Source organism: Antechinus flavipes, chromosome 3 (genome assembly GCF_016432865.1).
Source record: "Antechinus flavipes isolate AdamAnt ecotype Samford, QLD, Australia chromosome 3, AdamAnt_v2, whole genome shotgun sequence".
NCBI lineage: Eukaryota > Metazoa > Chordata > Mammalia > Dasyuromorphia > Dasyuridae > Antechinus > Antechinus flavipes.
The window spans coordinates 467,420,926-467,435,746 of NC_067400.1; positions in this window are offsets into that span (position 1 = coordinate 467,420,926).

The window sequence follows — 14,821 nt, forward strand, 5'->3', positions numbered from 1 at the left end:
CACTCTACCCAAGAGGACATTGTGCCCCAAAGGTGAAGTAGTCAGGTTGAATTACAGATTTTCACTTATCACTGAGGTTCCTTTGCAAACTAGATTTATTGTGATATAATATGATGCAATAAACATTTATTAAATGATTACAGACACTGTGCTAAGCATTGAGTGTACAAATAAGAAAATGGAATCTAATTCTTGCCCTCAAGGAATTTACAATCTTTTGAGGGGAAGACAACATAGAAAAGAAAGGCAAAAAAGAGACGGAATGGGCAAGGGGATACACACAATATGGGTATCAAGTAGAGAAGCTAATGACAAATAAGAGATGGTTGGGATTTCAAATCTTCTATAAAGAGATACCTTATAAAGGAGTTCTCCAGTCTCCTATCAGAGGGCCAGAAGCAACTGAGAGTACTCATGAGATGTGAGTACTAAAACTGAAGCATTATTATTTTACAGATTGTTGTAGAAACTATTTTAGTGGGAAAAGAAGTGATATATAGATGACCTTTGGGAATTTATTTTTTATCTAGGACATATTATCATCATCATCAAAGATAATAATTATGGGATACTAACTTTTTTTCTTTTGTCTAAAACAGAATGAAAAACTTACAACAAATTCTTAGGCTAGGGAGGTAGAAAGAGGCTATGATTGCCATACTTTAGAAGTTTGGCAGCTAGGTGACTTGATAATAGAAGTCTGGATGTGAAGTTAGGAAGACTTGAGTTTAAATCTAGCCTCATACACTTACTACCTATGTGATCCTGGGCAAATCACTTAAGCCTATTTGTCTGTTTCCTCATCTGTAAAATGAACTAAAGAAGGAAATGGCAAACTAAACCATCTTTGCCAAGAAAATTCCAAAAGGGATCACAAAGAGTTGGACGTATCATTTTGGTTGCAGGCTTGGCTGATTTAATCCCTCTTTAGCTCACTGTGGCAAATTGAAACAAACTCTGTTTTCTAAGATCAGACCTTTCTTCTGCCCTGATCAGGTACCATTTTGATTACAGACAATCTACTGAGTACTAGCTGCTTTTTGCCAACAGCTGGGTAGATTTGGTGACTGGTAGCCCTAGCTATACCCTCAAAGAGAGCCTCTGTAGTCAGGGGAAGTCTTTCTAGTTACTGTGCCTCAGTAGGTAGGAGCAGAGAGCTCAGCAGATGAAAGCAAAGGGCAATAGAGTGAGCATGACACCAACAGAGATGGATGATGCCCAGCAGAGTTGATGCCCAGTGGGGAGAAGAAATAATGACCAACAGAGAACAACATGGTAGCATTAACAGAAGACAAAAGTAGCTCTTTAGTATTATAGGTGTGAGTAGTCCAGGGTCACATTTGCCCCTCTATAGATGCCTTTCTCTCATGTAATCACTCCATCTTGACTTCTAGTATGTAGCACCCTAGTCACATAGATTCCTGATATTTACACACTTGTCCCATATTTAATCTCTTTATCAACCCTTTCTTATGTCCATTGGGGTAATAGGTAGGGTAATTTATTTTATGTGTGTGTATGGGAAATTAAATAGAAAATCCTTTCTTTTCTCATCTAGTATGCTACTTGCTAAAATGTCTGACTGGCAATGGTGAACACCTCTGTAGGGGCAAGTGTGTCATGGTGTTAGATGGGTGCTGACCCATAGAGTACTTTGACCATGGATCACTGTCTTGGAGCCCATGTGAAAGGTGGTACTTATGTGACATTCAGAAATATATCATCCTATCCCCTTTTGCCTCTGGTCTTCTTAAAACATGGTGAAAATCCCAGGGACAATTTACTGAGAACCTAATATTTATTTTGTCCTTTATGTTTATATCTCTTGTCTTTGGTCATTCATGAAGTTTTAGCTCTCACTAAGATTTACCACCTTGATCCAACAATAGAAAATTGTTCATTGTCTATACCTCAAGTCCGGTCCTGGCTCCCATTCTTAGCCAAATAGGATAATTATCTGGTTTTTAAGGCTCTCACTGGAGGACTCCAAAAGAATATGAAGAATTAATACAAACCCTGGGTCAATTGCAAACTTGGCATGAGATAGATAAAAGGCCTTGGTGGGATTTTTGACCCTGACAATGATTTGTGATGCCTATTCCCCAGATGAGCTAATATCCAGGAAAGGAAAAAGTAAGAAGAATTGAAAAGAGTGGCAGGTTTGTGGATTTGAGCTGGAGGCAGCAGGTAAGTTGCTGCACTGGGAATGATATTAGGAAATTATCTAGCCAAGCCTAACAAAACATTGGCATAATCAATTCCTGCAGCTATAAAGGCTCAAAGTAAGTTGGCTGCATTGGTAGCTTTCACACAGTTCATAAATTGAATAATACTGTGTCAGGGAAGGGAAGTAAAGGAAGTTACAGCCATGGAATTTATCTGCAGTGTCTTCTTTGGGGTGTAAATACATTTTTATTAGCTTTTATGCAAATAAACACAAGGAATAAGAAAATCACAGGGGAAAACATCTCATAAAGTAAGCTGTGGATTTTCAGATTTCATAGCTTATGCAGCTTCATATTAGCCTCTTGCTTATGTGAAGAAATTATGCTAGAAAAGCCATTCATTCATTCATTTATTCAGAGTTTTCTCCCCTCCCCTTCACTTCATCTTTCCTTTTCAACTGAAGACAAACTTGGTAAGAAAACTTGAATATTGTAATGTGGTAATGCTTAAAGTATAGTGGTCACTGGCATGTTGGAGAGAAAGTATTTTTTGTATGTGAAAGAAATGGAGGGTTGTGTTGTTCATTAACTCGCTTTTTTGTAGAATTGTACCTTAGCCTTTTTAGAAGAAGAAACAGTGTTTTTAAACTTATTTTAACTTTTTAAACTTATTTATTTAACATAACATTTCATCCAGGCTAGAAGTACAGAGACAATTCATAGCCCCAATCCCATTATTGTCTGACAAAGTTAATTTCTGAACTGGGTCAATTTGACCCAACTTAGGCAACCTAGTGATCCAACCACCCTGTCTCCCAGGGGCTCATCATGTTAATGCTAGACTTTGTGTGGATGGCCAATTCACTTAGCTCATTGCAGCCCAGAACTTCCAAGCTCAAGAGATCTGCCAGTTTTAATCTCCCCAAGAGATTATAAGAAGGTATCACTATGCCTGACTCTATTAATCTTTTGTTTTTTATTTTGAGAATGAAAAGACATGTTTTTAATAAACAGCAATGCATCCAATTTAAATATCTTTCTATGGATAATGTTTTTTAAAATTTTATTTTTAATATATGAAATGAAGCAACCATTTCTATAATACAGTAATTTTTAAAAAGATGCTTGCACATGAAACTGCAAATCTATTATGTACAATTTGCTATTCCTTTTAAATATATAATGAAGTTATTTTTCTTTTAATATAGTAATATATTCTTATAACATAGTAATATATTCTTATAATAAAGTAAGTTCCTTTTCTTTCATTTTCTCCCTCTCCATCCATAAGGTGGCTTCTATTAAACATAAATATTTATATATATGAATGAATATATACATATGTAATATGAAATCATTCTCTATACACTTGTATTTATCAATTCTTTCTCTGGATGCATATAGCTTCTTTCTTCATAAGTCCTAATAATTTATAATAGTCAAAATTACTTAATTGCTTCCTCTTTTTGTGGTGGCAAAAAATTAGAAAATGGTTAGATGTTCATCAGTTGGGAATGGTTGAATATATATGGTATATGAAATTAATGGAATATTATTGTTTTATTAAAAAAGATGAACAAGCTGATTTTAGAAAGGTCTGGAAAGAGTTATACAAATTGACGCTAAGTTAACCAAGAAGAACCAGGAATACATTGTACACAGTAACAGCAAGATTATATGATGATCAACTGTGAAAGACTTAGTTCTTCTCAGTGGTTCAGTGACCCAAGACAATCTTAATAAACTTTAGATAGAAAACCCCATCTGCATCCAGAAAGAGAATTATGGAGTTGGAATGTAAGTCAACACATGCTATATTCACTTTTTTTCTGTTTTTTTTCTTCTCTTGTGGTTTCCCCTTTTGTTCTGATTTTCTCTCCCAGCATGATTCATAAAGAAATGTGTATTTGTACCTAGAAAAAATAAAACAATTTAAAAATGACTTAATTGCTCAAACTTGTTCTTAAAACAATGTTGCTATTGCTGTACATAATTCTTCAGAGAAAGAAACTCTATATCTTTTCTCTATAGATTAACCCTTCATAGCCTAGAGGATTTTTCTTGTTATAATTAAAGATTATTACCTCCTTTTTCTGCTCTTATCTGCCACCCATAATAGCTACTGCCATAACATATGAAAGCCCTTAATTTACCTAAAAAATTTTATGGAGAGCCTTCTTTTCCCTTTCACTCCATTAAATCCTTTATCACAGGCTTAGGGAACCTTTGCTGCTTGACGGGATGGGAGATTCTGTACTCTTTATGCTAAACATAAAACGTGTGTGTGTGTGTGTGTGTGTGTGTGTGTGTGTGTGTGTGTGTGATGGGAGGAGTAAGTATGTAGGTGGGAGTCAGAGATAAGTTTATGAACTTATTGGACAATTGAAGTGGGCAAGTGACAACAGAATGAACAAGATTTGTTGAGGACCTACTGTGTGACATAGTCACATAAGCCCAGGTCTTAAATGCATATCCTTTGATTCTGAATCCTGACTTTCTGCCATTCACTAGTTGTGAGACTCTGAACAAAACACCTCACTTCTATGAATTTCAGATTTATCATATGTAAAATGCCCATAATAGGATCATAGATTTAGATAGAATTGGTAGGGACTTTAGATATTATCTAGTCTAATTTTGTCAAGCTACAGATGAGGAACTGAGGTCTCTGGAAATGAAGTCATTTGCTCAATATGATATAAGTACTAAGTAACGGAACTGGGATTTGAAATCAGAATCCTTTCAAATCTAGTACTCTTTCCACTGAATAAAATGACTTCCTTATAGAATGGTAATAAAGATGATACATCTACCATCTAGAAAAGCTTTTTATACTGTAAAATGACATATAAAGATAAGGTCATTATTTCCATGGGAAATATATCATAATGGTCATTGGAAGGCAATACAGAGAAGCTTAAGATATGATTACTAACCTCATAAAATTTATATTTTAGGGATATTTAAAAAGTAGTTAATAACACACTATTTGAAAAACAAACATTAATGAGTACCTACTGTGTGTTGTTCATTTGTGTTAGCCACTGGAAAACAAAAAGTTTTGATGAGACACAGATCCCGATTTTCAAAGCTATTAAACTCCATTGGGGAATAACTCAAATACAACAAATTCTAATGTGCAGTATTTCATGATGAATATGTTAGTCACATAATAGAGTTCTATATGAAATCTGAAGTCTAAGGTTATTTCTGATCTCTCCAAACTTGGGCATCATATCAGAGAAAGCTTTATAGAAGAGGCTTTCTCTTTGAGTCAGACTTTAAAAGATGAGTAGTAGTTTAGCTGATGTGGATGAGGTATTCAAAAGGAGTAGCATCTCTAGTGGGAATACTGCTGAGCCATTTTGAGGGCTGCTCAACCACCGTTGTGTTCATCTTTTCACTCAACTCTTAACTGTGGTTCCAAGAAGCTGTAGCATACATAGCAGCCACATTTCAGTAAACTCTCTTATCAGATGGGCTAAACAAAATTGAGAATAACCCACAGGCCTCCAAACCATTGATGGTTCAGGGGAGTATCTACCCCAAGCACAAGAAGACTTCCGCTGGTGGACTAAACAGTTGAAAACAATTTGTTCCAACATCCTTGAAGGCAGCAGAAGCAGGCACTGTGGAGCATTTAGAGCTTGGTCAGGCAAGATGCCAGGGTCATCCACTGTATTCCAGACCATTGTCAGTTGTCATGACTTATCTTGCTACTAGGCTTTGATGATTCTGGGAGAGAGTGAGGTTGACTACTTTGTCTAACTCTGTCTCACTTTCATCCAATTCATGCACATCAAGATCACCTCATGATGTCTCTTCAAAACCAAAGGACAAACAATGACAGCAGCTCAGCCAGTGAAAACGGAGAGAAGAAAATTAAGAACAAATATCTAGAAGATCTGGAGGAGATTAAGCTGGAAAATATAATGGAATAAAACTGTAGATAGCATGAAATAGCAGGCAAAAAAGAGCTAAAAGAACTAAAATTTGGTAGGCAACTAGTGGGTACAGAAGATTTGAGAATAGAGAAATACCGTGGCCAAATTTATACAAGATGAAATATCCTAATTACTAAACAAGCAAGGATGTGCTGATAAATGTTTAACAACTGGATCTCTGGGGGGGAAATGTATCTATGACATACTTAAATTTAATTTGTATTATTAACATTTTCTCCATGACTTTCTAAACAATCAACAAAACAATTATCTAAGCACTGATTTGTATCACTTGTCAATTTGCAAGGTGTAAATGTTCACATTTAAAATTTAGCAATCAGCTCCCTTGAGATAGTATGAGGTAGCTCCAGTATACCTCCTGCATATATGTGATAAAGACAGTATAATTCACAAAAGGTTTGATGCTTCATAGGCTTTGAGTTGGACCTTCAAGGAAAATTAGGGCTTAGATAAGCAGAAAGAAGGGGAAAGGGTATTCCAGGCAGAGGCAATTAGCACAATGATAATGATGATGATGATGATGATGATGATGATGATGATGATAAAATAACTATTATTAATAGAGAGTTTTAAGGTTTGCAAAGGACTTTATATTATTTCATTTAATCTTCACAATAACACTATGATGCAAGTCCTTTCATTCCCATATTACAGATAAAGAAACTAACACTAAGAGAGATTAAGTGACCTTCTCAGGATGAAGTTAAGGGTCTAAAGCAGGACTTTAACTCAGGTTTTCCTAACTCCTATTCTGGCACACTATCTATTGAACCACATGTTTTTGTCCAGTTCTTTCAGTCATATCCAGATCTTTATGACCTCATTTGAGGTTTTCTTGGTAGTTGCTGGAGTGGTTTGTCATTTCCTTCTTTAGCTCATTTTTTACAGATGAGGAAATTGAAGTAAAGAGGGGTAAGTGACTTCCCCAGGGTGATACAGCTAGTAAGTGCCTAAAGACATCTTTGAATTCAGATATTTCTGACTCTATCCCAGTGCTCTATCTACTGTGCCACCTAACTGCTCATATTATATTATTTAGCTGACTCCGAACAAAAATCTGGAGTCAGAAATGTACAACACATGTAAAGAGACAATGAATCAATAAGTCTGGACAAGGCAGAGAGTTTGGTGAAGAATGGGAGGTAAAGTTGAAAAGGTAGATTGACAAATCATGGAAGGCCTTGAATGTCATGTTACAGATCTTGATGCCCATTATTTACACTGGTCCTTAAGTTTCTCCTTGTTGCTTAGAGGGATATTAAACAGTACTATGATCCCAGTTTAATCTCAGTTGGTTTTTCTTTTTACCATGGGTAGTTAACCGACTCTTAGTCATCACAGGTGCAGTAGAATAACGCCCCTACCTCTTCCTCTCCATGGTACACATATATCTTCTCCTCCACCCGCCCCAGTGTCTCCCTATGATTTCAGCCAGTTTTCTTAATTACAACATATGGATACGCAGTCTATCCATAGAAGCTACTAAGAGGATAATCTAAGAGACTATAAGAGAAATTAAAGTCTGGCATCAACCAGAAAGAAAGTTCACAAAGAATTCAGTTGTAGGGTAAATTTACCCACAAAATAGAAAATTGAATCTTAGGGACTCCAATTAGATGGAGTATTTTGTATTGAGAAATTCAGGGATGGGAGAAGGAGTCAGAGACAAGTTGGTTGATGAGCTCTTTCTAATACTGATGGAGATATTGATATAATCATAATTCCCAGGAGAAAAGGGGATCAGGGGAAGGACAGAGTCAACAGATGGTTCAGTGTAGAGGACTGCAGATATTGGGAAACTCTGAGAAAAGTATGTTTGAAGCAAAGCAGGGTATTAACTCAGTGTGATTAATGAGATGATGGTTCTCTAATTCAGATATACTTAGTATGGTGATATAATGGTTCTCTAGTTCATACATATATAATGTGCTGTAAATGATGTAATCATACTGAGTTATTTAGGGGCTGAGAGGACTAGAAATGAGACATTCCATCTTTGACCATCCTCCTGGTGGCTCTCCTGCCTCCTGCACTCTTCTACTAAGATCAAGACTGGTCCCAAGATCTTCCAGAGAGCTAGTCTGAATATTACATCCCAGGGAAAATGTGATTTGATCTATTGCGTCATGGGACACACTACATAAAGAATCTCAGAGCCAAAAAGGTTGCATCCTCCAAGGCATGGTGAAAGGCAAGATGAATTAATGAGAAGTCAGGAAGTTCATATTGGTTCATGATTGTTTCTGTGTTAATCAGGGGCTATCCGTTAGGAATGGTGGATTCCCCATGGCGTTGTTTTCAGCAGCCATATTTCTATCTCCTCCATGTTGTCAAAGAATGATTCAATGTTGAAGAACAATGAAGGGGCCTTAGAAGTACCAGGATGACTTGAAGATTCTTTTGGCAGAGCAGGGAGGAGAATGCTAGTTACTTGACTCCAAGAGCAGTGTCTTATCAAAATGCATCTGTTTTATAGTTCTGTCTATAATGCTCAGTTAATTGTTACAGACTAAAAGGCCGATACATTAATTCACACTAAGTTGTTACTGCCTAACATAATCTGCTTCTCCTTAGATGAATATGTGCTTTGAATAGCGTTCTGTTTACTTAGTTTAATGAATTTAAAATGATAGAATTTCAAATATCAATTCTGCTGGATTGATTAAAAAAAACTCCTGATTTTTTTGAGGAAGTGTATAGGGAGGGATTCTTTTTTGGTACTCCTAAAATCACAGTAGATAGATAATTGCATATAAGACCTAATTATTAGATCAGTTTTGATACTACAACTGCATTGAGATATACATAAGTAGGCTATATTCACCAGCCATCTCTAGATTCCTGTAAGCCTGTCCTTGTGTAGATTGACATAACTAGAAATATTTGACAAGGAACAATATCTACCTTTAAGGAGGTTTAAGTCTCACAGAGTATTAAAATATTACTTCAAAGATAAAATATATATTCTTCTGTTAAGCTTTCATGACTTTATATAACCTGGTCCCAATTGATCTTTGAAGCCTCACTGGACTACATTCTCCTTTCTAGGTGAACTGGTCTGACTAGCCTTCTCTCTGTTTTTCACACATGACATTAAATCCCATCTTGGTGCTTTTATACTAGCTGTTCTCTATGTCTGGAGTTCACTCCCAATATTCCGTGTCCCCTCCCCCCATCCCCATCTATGATATAAGACAGTAGGTAGAGTGTTGGGTCTGGTGTCAAGAAGGCCTGAGTTCCAATCCTATCTCTCCAAGTTGTCATGAAAACCAAACAAAATATTATTTGTAAAACACTTAGTACAGAGCCTAGCACATAGTAGTTATTATGTAAATGTTTATCACCTTCGTTCTTTCTTTCTGTCTCCCTCATAGCATCTCTTTCTTCCTTTAGAGCATAGGTCAAATAACATCTTCTATATGAAAATTTTCCTATATGAAACCAACTGCTAATTCCCTCTTTTCCAAACTATCTCACATTTGATTAGTTTGTATACATTAATATAATATTTATCTGGTTTAATACTTACTACCTTTATATTGTTGTGTATACTCTTATAATACTTGTTTTCCCCAATAAAATGTAAGTTCACTGCTACAGAGAATATTTCATTCTTTGTATTCTCAGTGCCTAGCACAATACCCAGAACACAATGTTACTTAATAAATACTTACAGATTGAGTGAATGATTGGTTTTCACTTGGGATTTAAATTATTGGTGGTTATGGATGGTGGGCAGCTGTACAGAGGAATACCCTACCATTAGGGTAAGAGAGGCTTAAACAGACCTCGTTTGTGTGACTATTGGGAGAGAAGGTGGGTTGTAACAAGGCCTGTAAGATGGCCAGACCAGTAATGAGAATGTCTTTAACTATGGGGAAAATTCTTCCTAAAGTATGTGTCACACCCAGTCTCTACAGGAAGTGTCACTGTAAAGTTGGAATCCTGAATTAAAGTGCTTCTCTACCCATGCTAATTATAACTCTGATAGAAATGGTCTAAGAGGGTTCCAATATCATCAGAATGGGCAAATAACCATCTCTATGATGTTTTTAAAAGGCTTGTACAAAAGTGCAATCTGACAAGTTCAGTTGAAACAAATGGCATGTGTCCAAGTGGCTGGAGAATGGAAGATAAATTTGTAGATATAAATTGGAACCATATAGTGGGGGTCTTTGAATGCCAGATTAATAACCAGTCAAAAATTCTCTATATTGTATTAGCAAGTTCAAGTAGAACAAGAGATCCAAGTAGCTAGAGAATGGAAGATAAATTTATAGACATAGGTTGGAACCATACAATGGAAGTCTTTGAATGCCAGATTAATAACAATCAAAAGTTGTCTATATTATACTAGATACAATATGTCAGTAGATACTGAACACCTTTTGACTTTCAAAACTAACTTTTAAATCTAGTATTCAACCTTCATATATTAAATCCCTAGAAATAATGAAGTGATTGGAAATCTCTTTCTAAACTCTACTGTTTTTTTAAAGTATTTTAATGCTTTTTTTTTTTACCAATATCTAGAATTTACATTTTCAGAGTTGTTGTTTTTTTTTTAATTACTAGTGTATATAACTTAGTTAAGACATCTCTTTTTAAAAAAATGGTCACGTAGGCCTAGCCTAATGGAGAAGGTAAAGAAGGTGAATATATCATGGAGACTTAATAGAGAGCAAAGACAGTGAGATACCTTTATTAGTTGTTTTTTCTTTTAACACTGTAAGCTCCTTGAGGGCAGGAGCTGTCTTGCTTAGCTAAATTGGTATCTCCTGCACTTAGTACAGTTAAGAATTTAAATATTTTCCATTCTTTCTATTTACAAAATTCAATAAGCAGTAATTTTAAGAGAGTAAATTTAAGAGAGATTTAAGCTGGACATAAGAAAAGATTTCCCAAATAGTGAAAAAGACAACAAAGGATTCTTCTCTAAGGTTTTTTACTGAAACAGAAGGCAAAAATTATGGTAGAAAGGATACAGAACTGACTGGACTCTACACTCAGTTGAACTATTGACTAGCTATGTGACCTTGACCACGTTATTTTATATATTTGAGATTTGGTTTCCTTATCTGCAAAATAAAATGACTGAATTATACATAGTGAGTACCAAAAGTCTCAAAGTAGCTTTACTACTCCTGTATGCTGGTTTCTGTCTCCTTCAAAATTACATGAACGGTGCGAGATTGCTTTTTCTCGCTGGACAAAGGGATGGGCGAGGTGACTTTCTGATGGTTTCTTTTAGATTTCTTATTTCATTTTTTAAAAATTCATGTCTAGCCTTGGAAACCAAATAGCCTTGTCTTCCCAACCATCTTCAATATAGACTGACTTGTCCTGTTCTCTCGTCCTTTGGTTTATGGATGGCAGAATTAATAAGATGGACAAGCTGAGCTACAATAATGACTTTTCTGTGGCAATCCCAATCTAATAACTCACCCTGGGAACTGGCTGACGACTGTGGGAGCTGAGCCCATCTAATGCTTTAATTGGCACTTATTCTAAACAGTTCATTAAAAAGGCCACACACAGCTCCTGCCTAGATTGCAGATGAGCTGACCTGACAAGAGAAGCAGTGTTGAGGGTAGAGTATAGGCTTGAATTTAATGGATCGCTGCCCTAACCTCTTCACCTATGTATGTGAACACATTAGAAGCCATGAGATCCTAGAAGGGGCAGGCAGGTAGAAGTTTGCCTACATGACTCCAAATATCTAAATAAAAATGGAGGGGGAAAGGAAAGAAAGATACTCCCTCCTCCCCCAAAGCCCCAGTTTCCTTTATGGACTGACAAATAACCAGATGCTTGAAAACTCTGGATTTTGGGCTGTTTCAGGTTTTCACTAGCTGGTATACAGAAGAGGTTATTGAATTTGTAATCAGATAATCTGACTTCAAATTCTAGTTCTGCTACTTATTACTTGCATGATCTTGAGCAAGTCACTTAATATCCTATTGTCTCAGTTTCTCCATTTGTAAAATGAATAATTTGGACTACACAATTTCTAAATTATTATTTATTACTAAATGCTTCAATTTTATTACTTTTCTATCAAAGAAAACAAAACTTGGAAAATCATCCTTTGATTCTGTCCTCTAACCTTCTCCCTTCTCCCAGATAAAGCTACATCAGGTGTCATGCTAAAGAACAGTGATCTAGGAGGGAATTCCCTTTGTCTATGAGATAGTGAATAGAGATAATACATCTAACTAGCTCCTTAAAGTAATTCCAACTCGTGGTTCTTTAAAAGGGTCCAGGAAAATTTATTGCTCAATTCCTAATAGCAGCAGCTTTAAAACTTTTGTAACTTCTTTTTAAATTTATTTAAACTTTCACTTACTTTATTTATTTTTAATACACATTTCTTCATGAATGATTCTTCATGAATTGAGAGAGAAAAATCAAAACAAAAGAGAAACACCACGGGAAAGAAAAAAATACAGAAAAAAATGAATATAGCATTTATTGATTTATATTCAATCTCCATAGTTTTTTTTTCTGGATGCAGATGGCATTTTCTGTCCAAAGTCTATTGGGATTGCTTGGATCACTGAACCACTGAGAAGGACCAAGTCTTAAATAGTTGATCATTGCACATTCTTGCTATTATTGTGTACGATGTATTTCTGGTTCTGCTTGTTTTGCTCAGCATCAGTTCATGTAAATTTTTTCAGGCCTTTCTAAAATCAGTCTGTTCATCATTTTTATAGAACAATAATACTCCATATTATATATCTTCATATATATAATCATATATCATAGCTTATGCAGCCATTCCTCAATTAATGGACATCTACTCATTTTTTAATTTTTTGCTACAATAAAAAGAGTTGCCATAAACATTTTTGCACAGATGGGTTTTTTCCCTTCTTTATGATTTCTTTGGGATACAGACCCAGTAGTAGCACTTCTGGGTCAAAAAGTGTGTGCAATTTAATAGTCCTTTAGGCAAAGTTCCGGATTGCTCCACGGAATGTTTGGATCATTTCACAACTCCACCAACAGCATTGGTGTCCCAATTTTCCCACATCCCTTCCAACATTTACCATTATCTTTTCCTGTCTTCTTAGTCAATCTGAAAGGTATGAGGTGGCACTTCAGAGCTGTTTTAATTTGCATTTTTCTAATCAAAGATTATTCAGAGCATTTTTTTCATATGACTATAAATAGTTTTAATTTTGTCATCTGAAAATTGTCTGTTCATATTCTTTGACCATTTATTAATTGATGTTCTTTTAAAATTTCTAACACCATTAAGTCAATATAAGTGCAAATTGTCAAATTAAATATCCTATTCAGAGATCAATTAACTACTTAGTCAATAATCATATATGTAGATATATATGTGTTTATATATCTATACACATACTTTAAAAGTATATACCATACATGTATACATGCATATAGGTATGTTATATGAATATAGTTGTGTGTATGTGTATATAACATTTATATATTATGTACATATATATAGCCATGTAAACTATGTGTATATATGCACATATAATTGTATATTCATGTGTATATATATACACATAGTTACAAATGCATGTATACATTATAACATCTATGTTATAAATGTATGTATAGATCTACATATAACTGCATATACACACACACACACACATATTATACTTGCTCATGTCTATTGAGTCAATCAATAAAATTATCCTTACCCTATGTAAAGTAAGTGTAAAAGATGCTATACTGTGATACCTTAACCATATGAAAACACTTATTTATGGAATCAATCAATCACAGTCTTTAGACAAAGTGATGGAAAAATCTTTGATCAGTTTAGATGTCCTTGAAAGCCATTGGATGAATTGGAATGCTTTTACACAGGAAATGTGTTCAGATGGATTAAGGAAATTTGATCATGCTCTCTGCAACAAAAAAGTGCAGACCATTCTGGAACTCTGGGAATTTAAAACATTAGCAAATAAAGTGGTAAAAACTTTCTAGATGAATTCCTAAAAAATAAATTTTTATTTAGGGTAGAGGAGAAAAATCTCAACTTAATCCTCTAACTACATTCTTTTTTTCTCTTCATCTTAGGTGGAGAAGAAACTCGTGAGCTTCAAAATGATACAGAAGATTTTGGACTTTTTATCATAATCGTGGTGGTCTTTCCTCTGCCCAACACTCCAAAATAGCTAATGTAAATGTCCACATCAGAAAACAAAGACAGACTAGATTTTTGAACAAAATGCATATCAAAGACTGTACAAGAAGACAAACAGGAAGGTTAGATCATATCTAAGGAGAACATCTTAAAGAATCAAGAAAAAAAGGACTCCTGGGAGCTGTGAGTTACCTACTTTATCATATACACTCTAAGCTTGAGTCCATTTTATTCTTGATTCTGTATGTATTTGTGGAACAGCATTATGCAGACATTTGAGTTGTTTTGTAACAACTATACCATTGCAGTAAATACTGCTTAACTAATTATATCAATTGATAATCATGAGTAGAAATATATCAATAGGGACTCATAACAAATAGCATTAAAACAACATCTTCCTAATTTCAGAGCTATATCTAAGAAGACTGAAGAAAGATATAGCAGATTTCTTCTGCAGACAGCCTGCTTACAGGTGTAAGTATTGGGTTAATAGCACCTGAGCATGACCTGTAAATATGAACCAATATGTTTATATTTCAATACTTTGATAAACACAC